The 8,261-nt window shown below is 33.6% G+C and overlaps 1 pseudogene; it reads left to right on the top strand.

Annotated features, from left to right (window-relative positions):
• The first annotated feature begins 2,880 nt into the window (after positions 1–2,880).
• LOC115510141 lies at positions 2,881–3,858 on the top strand (annotated as a pseudogene).
• The last annotated feature ends 4,403 nt before the right edge of the window (positions 3,859–8,261 follow it).

Genomic DNA, 8,261 nt, shown 5'->3' with positions numbered 1-8,261 from the left:
TCCAGGCTCTGAGCCATCAGCCCAGAGCCTGACGCGGGGCTCGAACTCACGGACCGCGAGATCGTGACCTGGCTGAAGTCGGACGCTTAACCGACTGCGCCACCCAGGCGCCCCTAAATTTTTCAGTTTTAAACTAGAGAGTGTTGAGCTTTTATTCTTCCACTTAATGCCATTTTAGATATTTTATTTGCAGGGTAAGTTAATTTCTCATTTGGATTTTCAACCACTTTGTATGAATAGTCATTAGTTAAGAATTATCCCTTAGAATTCTCTTTGTGTGGGTTTACTAACATTGGTGAAACATTGTGTCTCTTGAATAAAATGAAAATACAGTTAAGAATTTTAATACCATAAATAATTTAACATTATTATTTCTTGGAAAAATATAATTTCCTACTAGTTGATCTTACTAGTAAATACTATAAACAAAATAGCATGTTGAATAAACAATTAAATTCATGATAATGGATTTTTTTATATATATTTCACCTTGAAATAATTCATAGATACATAGCCTATCTTCATTCAAAACTTAAGCACTAATACTTCCAAATATAAAAAAAACAAAATTATAAACTTTACAAGAAAAAGTATTTGCTAAGCATAATAATAAGTTTAGTCGTGATGAATCTCTAATCACATATACAGCTTTCTTGCATGTATGTAAAGGAAAGAAAAAAATAGCTCAAATAGCTGTATTATTTTACTATATCTATTTACATTATAAAAATTTTTTAAAAATCAAAAATTCCACTAACTTTATGCTTAAATATACAATCAAAGTGAATGGTAGCAGCCCAAATGTCCATAGATAGAATGACTTAAAATAGAAAATGTTGTATATGCATACAAAAGGAATACTATTCACTTTAGAAAGGAAGGAAATTCTGACACGTGCCACAGCATGGATGAATTTTGAGGACCTGATGTTAAGTGGAACAAGTCAATCACAAAAAGACAACCACTGTATAATCCCACTAATCTAAAAATCATATTGTAGTCAAATTTATAGAGCCAGAATAGAAGAATAGTGGTTGCCAGTTTTCAGGGGCAGGGAGAATCAAGAAATCATTGTTTAATGGTACTGGGTTCGAGTTATAGATTATGAAGAGTCCTGGGGATAGATATAGGTGATGGTTGCAGAATAATGTGAATATACATAATGTCACTGGAGTAACAGTATATTTAAAAATGGGTAAGATGATAACAAAAGTTATTTTAAGAAACTTACTCAAAACTCTGCAGTTATTAAATTACAGACTGAGGACACCTGGGTGGCTCAGTCAGTTAAGTATCTGACTTCGGCTCAGGTCATGATCTCACAGTCTGTGGGTTTGAGCCCCGCATCAGGATCTGTGCTGACAGCTCAGAGCCTGCAGCCTGCTTCAGATTCTGTGTCTCCCTCTCTTTCTGCTCCTCCCCCACTCACACTGCATCTCTCTCTCAAAAATGAAAATAAACATTAAAAAATTTAATTATAGATTGACTTTTAAGCATGTTTTATTATTCTTCATGAATTAGAGAGTTTAGAATAATCAACATAAGAAGGCTTCAAGTCAAAGAAATGAGGAGGGTTTTGAGGTCCTGCAGGAAAGCAGTAGAAACATCCATAATTAAGGAGTTACACAGTTACTAGGTGTACAGAGTGAAAGTGTTACATATATGAAGGAGATGACAAAATTTTGGAAATGCAGTGAAGAGGATGTTTGTTTCCAAAATGTTTAACTTTGAAACAATCAACCAAAATCCTAATGTAGGATACTGTCAGTACAATGATGATGCTTAAGCAATGGAGTTAGAGACTGAGTGAGATTTTTGCACTGTCTTTCTCTGTCTTGACTGACATTCCAGTATTTGGAGGCATATTTAAATTGTGGGCAAATCGAATGACTGTGGAAAAGGTTGTCTCCTGTCAAGCCACCATTGAATTAGACCACATCTGTGGGATTGAATTAGCATCTTCATCTCTTCAAATATGGTCCTGCTAATTCAGCAATAGCGCTAGAACAATTTCAGTACTAGCAGATCAGAAATGAAAATGACTTTAGAGATTTAGATTCAGATGGTACTGAAGAAGAAATGAATTTATCTCTGTATTGGATACTAATAAATTTTATTTTCTCTTGTTTACCCAAACAAGATTGTGTCTCAGACTTTGAGGATAAAGGGAAAGAGTATCATTATACAAAATCCCTTTCTACAGTTAATGAAATGTTGCATTCAGGATTACAGTCTTGTACCAGGGAAAAATATTCTAAGAAAGTAATTATTGTGTTCAGTGTATAACTTGATAAAGTCAAACTAAATATGCTAACAATTCCAAATTAAGTTATGTTTCTATCTACAGACGAATTCCTTCCAGTTTCTACAACTAAGAATGTAGATTCTCTGCTTTGGAAAGTAAAAATGACTTCCCAGATTATTCCGTGTCAGGAAAAAATTACAAGATTTGGTAGATTGAAATAAATTGTGGTAAGTTAGGTATGCATAGCTCTCATTAACAATTACCTAGCTTTTATATTGCTGAGCACATTAATTTAATTCAGCTTCTAAGAATACTGACCATACATAATAAAAGCAAACAAAAATATAAATGAAAAACTGAATATCTGACTTCTCCATTATATTAATATCAATAGCATAAAGACATGCTTAAAAAATACTTTCAATATATCAAGAAATTGGTTTATTGTACCAATTAAGCAAACTAACCATGAGAAGTGTTTATAATGAAAATGAAAAATAGGTGAAATTAATTTCATGCCCAAGTCAAAAAGACTTTGCAATCACAGGTGAAGATTTGGAATAGGTTTAAACATCTTCACATGTTCTTTTCATGAAAAAAGAAATGTAATTGAAATAGAGCATTGTAAATGATGAAAACTGCCATCTATTTCCTCATTTCCAGTGTCACTTCTGTTTGAAATCATGAAAAACGGGAACCACCTCAGATTTCATTCTCCTAGGACTATTTAACCACAGAGAAGCCAATCTATTTCTGTTTGTGATGGTTCTGAAAACTGCCTTCTCCTCCCTAATGGGCAATTACCTCATGATCCTCTTGATTCACCAGGATTCCCAGCTCCACACACCCATGTACTTCCTACTGAGCCAACTTTCCCTCATGGACATGATGCTGGTCTCTACCATCGTGCCCAAAATGGCTGCTGACTACTTTACCGGAAAGAAGCTCATCTCCCCTGCTGGCTGTGGGTTGCAGATCTTCTTCTTTCTCACTTTGGGAGGGGGCGAGTGCTTCCTCTTAGCAGCCATGTCCTATGACCTGTATGTGGCTGTTTGCCACCCACTGTGATACCCCATCCTCATTAACTGGCAATTATACCTGAGAATGACTGCGGGGTCTTGTTTCCTGGGGGCAGCTGATGGGCTCATGCAGGCTGCTACTACCCTGAGTTTTTCATTTTGTTATGCACCTGAAATCAATCATTTCTTCTGTGAGGCCCCTAGTCTGGTGAATTTGGCTTGTGATGACACGTTTGTCTTTGAGTATATAATGTACGCATATTGTGTGTTAATGCTCCTGGTCCCATTTTCTCTCATTCTGATTTCCTATAGTCTCATCCTTGCTGCAGTTCTCCAGATGCGTTCTGGAGAAGCCGGCCAAAAGGCTTTTACCACCTGCTCCTCACATCTCTCTGTGGTGGGACTCGTTTATGGAGCTGCCATTTTTACCTATATGCAACCTAAATCCTAACCATCAGGTCAGCTAACCATGATAAAGTAGTGTCAGTGTTCTATACTATCTTCATCCCTGTACTGAACCCCCTCATCTATGGTCTAAGGAATGGTGAAGTCAAGGGAGCTCTAAGAAAGTATATGGGTCCGTGTGCTATTTAAATCATTACTAACATTACATTGATCTGCTCCAAATTTCAATGTTACACAAATGAATTCTGTGAGAGTTCCTAGATAAAAGGTATATTTATTATATCTATAATTGTTACTGTCTTATTTGAAATATAGACACAACTCTGTATTTTGGATTTTTTTTCTTTTTTCATGTATAATTATTTTAAAAATCTTAAAAGTTTGTTGTTTTCATGTTCTTATTTAAATTCCAGTTAGTTAAATACAGTGTAGTATTAGTTACAGGTGTAGAATCTAGTGATTCATCACTTACAAAAACACCCAATGCACATTATAACAAGTGTCCTCCTTTATGTCCACCACTTATTTAACCCATCCCCTGCCCACCTCCCTTCTAGTAACACTTAGTTTGTTCTGTATAATTAAGAGTCTGCTTTCTGTATGCCTTTTCTTTCATAAAGTTCATCTTTTCTTTTTTATTAAATTCTACGTAGGTGAAATCATGTTGTATTTCTCTTTCTCTGACTGACTTACTTCACTTATCAAATTCACGGTAGCTCCATTATACATCCCTGTATACAGCAAGATTCCATTCTTATCACTAAGTAATATTCCATTGTATATCTATCTATATCATCTATGTATATCTATTTAAATCATATCTATCTATATCTATATCTATAGCTATATCTATATAATATATATCTATCTATATATCTATCTATACCAATACCACTTCTTATCCATTAATCAGCTAATGGACATTTGGGATGCTTCACTATTGTTGATAATGCAGCTATAAACATTGGGATTCATGTATTTCTCAATATCTGTATTTTTTTTATACTTTGGGTAAATACCTAGTAGTGCAATTTCTAGGTCATAGAGTAGTCTTATTTTTACCTTTTTAAGGAATTTCCTTTTTTTTTTCCAAAGCAGCTGCCCAACTTGCATTCACACCAACAAAGTAAGAGGATTCCCCTTTCTCCACATCCTCACCAACATTTGTTGTTTCTTGAGTTGTTAATTTTAGCCATTCTGCTTGGTGTGAGGGTAAATCTCATTGTGGTTTTGATCTGTATTTTCATGATGATTAGTCATGTCAAGCATCTTTTCATGTGTCTGTTGGTCATCTGTATGCCTTCTTGGGAAAAATATCTATTCATGTCTTCTACCTAGTTATTAGCTGGAATACTTGTTTTCTCAGTGTTGAGTTCTATAAATTCTTAATAAATTTTGAATAGTAACCCTTCAGACACGTCATTTGCAAATATCTTCTCACATTTTCTAGGTTACCTTTAGTTTTGTTGATTATTACATTTATTGTGCAGAAGATTTTTATTTTGATAAAGCCCCAATAGTTCATTGTTGATTTTGATTCCTTTGCCTCAGGAGACATTTCTAGGAAGAAGTTGTTATGGCTAATGTTAAAGAGGTTACTGTCTGTGTTTTCCTCCAGAACCTTGATGGTTTCCTGTCTCACATTTAGGCCTTTCACCCATTATGAACTTATGTTTGTGTACGGTGTAAGAAAGTTGTCCAATTTCATTCTTCTGCATGTTAATGTCCAGTTTTCCCAACACCATTTGTTGAAGAGATATTCTTTTTCCCATTGGATATTCTTTCCTGTTTTGTCAAAGATTAGTGGACCATACAGTGGTGGGTCTATTTCTGGGTTTTCTACTCTGTTCCATACATCTATGATTGATCCGTTAATCTATCTATTGATGACTACATCTTTGTAATATAACTTAAGGTCCAGATATGTGATGCCTCCAGTTTGCTTTTCTTTTTCAAGATTGCTTTGGCTATTTGAGATCTCTTGTGATTCTATATAAATTTTGGGATGGTTTGTTGTAGCTCTGTGAACAAAGCTATTGGTATTTTGGCAGGGATTGCATTAAATGTGTAGATCGCTTTGGATATTATAGACATTTGAATAATATTTGCTTTTCCAACACATGGACTATTTTTCCATTTCTTTGTGTTATCTTCAGTGTTTTTCATCAGTGTTTTATAGTTTTCATAATACAACTTTGCCTATTTGTTTAAGTTTAGTCCTAGGTATCTTATGGTTTGGTGCAGTTAAATGGGGCTGGTTTTTTTATTTGTCTTTTGCTGATTCATTATTATTGTGTGGAAATGCAACAGATTTCTGTATGCTGATTTTGTATCCTGTGACTTTCTAGAATTTGTGTATCAGTTCTAGAAATTTCTCTTGGGGTCTTCTAGACTATCATGTCATCTTCAAAGCATTGACTTCTTCCTTGTTGATTTGGATGCCTTTTAATTGTTGTTGTTGTTGTTGTCTGATTACTGAGGCTAGAACTTCCAGTACTATGTTAAATATTAGTGGTGATAGTGGATGTCCCTGACTTATCCCTGACTGTAGAAGAAAAGCTTTCAGTTTTTCCCTATTAAAGATGATATTAGCTGTGGGATTTTGCTATATGACTTTTATTATATTGAGTTATGTTTCCTCTATCCCTACATTGTTTATACTTTGTATAATGAATGGATTTTGTACTTTCTTAAAAATTTTTTTAAATCTATTGAATAATATGAATCCTATCCTTTCTTTTATAATATGGTGTGTCACATCGTTTGATTTCTGAATATTGAATCTCCTTTGCAGACCAGGAATAAATCCATCTTGATCACGTTGAATGATTCTTTTAATGTACTATTGGGTTAGAGTTGTTAGTATTTTGTTGAGAATTTTTGCATCTAGTTCATCAGGGGTATTGGCCTGTAGTTCTATGTTTTGGTGGAATCTTGGGTTTTAGTATCAGGATAATGCTGGCATCATAGGATAAATTTGGAAATTTTCTTTCCATTTATATTTTTGGAATATTTTGAAAATGTTCATTGTAAATTTTCTTTCAGTGTTTTGTAGAATTTCCCTGGGAAGCCATCTGGCCCAGGACTTTTGTTTTTTGGGAGACTTTTTATTACTGATTCAATTTCCTTTCTGGTTATGGGTCTGTTCAAGTTTTCTATTTCTTATTTTTTCTCTTTTGGCAGTTATATGTTTCTAGGAATTTTTTTTCATTTTTTCTAGATTTTCTTATTTGTTGGCATATAACTTTTCATAATATTCTCTAATGATTGAATTTCTGTGGTGTTGGTTTTTTTTTCCTCTATCCGTTGTGATCTTATTAGTTTATGTCCTTTCTCTTTTCTTGATTATATGTCCGGTTACAGGGTTATAAATTTTATTAATTTTTTCATAGTATCAGCACATGGTTTCATTCATCTGTTCTACCACTTTTGTAATTTCTGTATCATTTGTTTCTGCTCTAATCTTTATTATTCCCCTTCTTTTGCTGGTTTTAGGCTTCATTTGCTGTTCTATTGCTAGCTCCTTTAAATGCAAGGTTAGGTTGTTTATTTTTTATTTTATTTTTTTCTTCTTGAGGTAAGCCTATATTGCTGTATACTTCTCTCTTATGACTGCTTTTGCTGGATCTGAAAGGTATGGACTATCTTGTTTTCATTTTCATATTGTCCATGTATTTTTTTTATTTCTTCTTTAATTTTATGGCTGGCCCATTTATTCTTTAGTAGCACTTTGTTTAACCTCCCTGTACATGTGGCATTTTCATTTTTTTTTCATGTGGTTTAATTCAATTTTCATAGCATGGTGGTCAGAAAATATTCATGGTATGATCTCAATCTTTTTGTACCAGTTGAGGCCTAGTATGTCACTTAATGTGTGACCTATTTTGGAGAATGTCCAATGCATACATGAAAAGAATGTGTATTCTGCTTCCTTGGGTTAAAATGTTCTGAATATATTTGTAAATCCATCTGGTTCAGTTTGTTTTCAAAGTCATTGTTTCATTGTTGATTTTCTGGTTAAATGATCTGTACATTAATGTTAGTCAGGTTTTAAAGTCCCATACTATTATTGCATTATTATGAATGAGATTATTTATGTTTGTTATTAATTGTTTTATATATTTGGGTTTCTCCAAGTTTGGAGCATAAATATTTACAATTATAAAATCTTCCCTATGGATAGCTCCCTTTATTATGACATAGTGTCCTTCTTAAACTCTTGTTATAGTCTTATTTTAATTCTAATTTATCTAAAAAAAATAAAATTAGTTTGTCTGATAGACATACTGCTACTACAGTGTTTCTTTCTTTCTTTCTTTCTTTCTTTCTTTCTTTCTTTCTTTCTTTCTTTCTTCTTTCTTCTTTCATGTCCATTTACATAGTACATATTTCTCTAACCCTGAGTTTCAACCTGAAGGTGTCTTTAGGTATAAAATATGTCTCTTGTAGGTAACGTATGATGGGTCTTTGTGTGTGTGTGTGTGTGTGTGTGTGTGTGTGTGTGTTTAATCCATTTTGACACCACATCATGCTTTGGACCTTTTAGTAAGCTGTCATTAACCCATCAAATTTTGGATTGTTAAAAATCTGTT

Source organism: Lynx canadensis, chromosome A1 (genome assembly GCF_007474595.2).
Source record: "Lynx canadensis isolate LIC74 chromosome A1, mLynCan4.pri.v2, whole genome shotgun sequence".
Classification (NCBI taxonomy): Eukaryota; Metazoa; Chordata; class Mammalia; order Carnivora; family Felidae; genus Lynx; species Lynx canadensis.
Note: the sequence above shows the minus strand (reverse complement) of the source record. Positions and strands in the feature narration are given on the sequence as shown.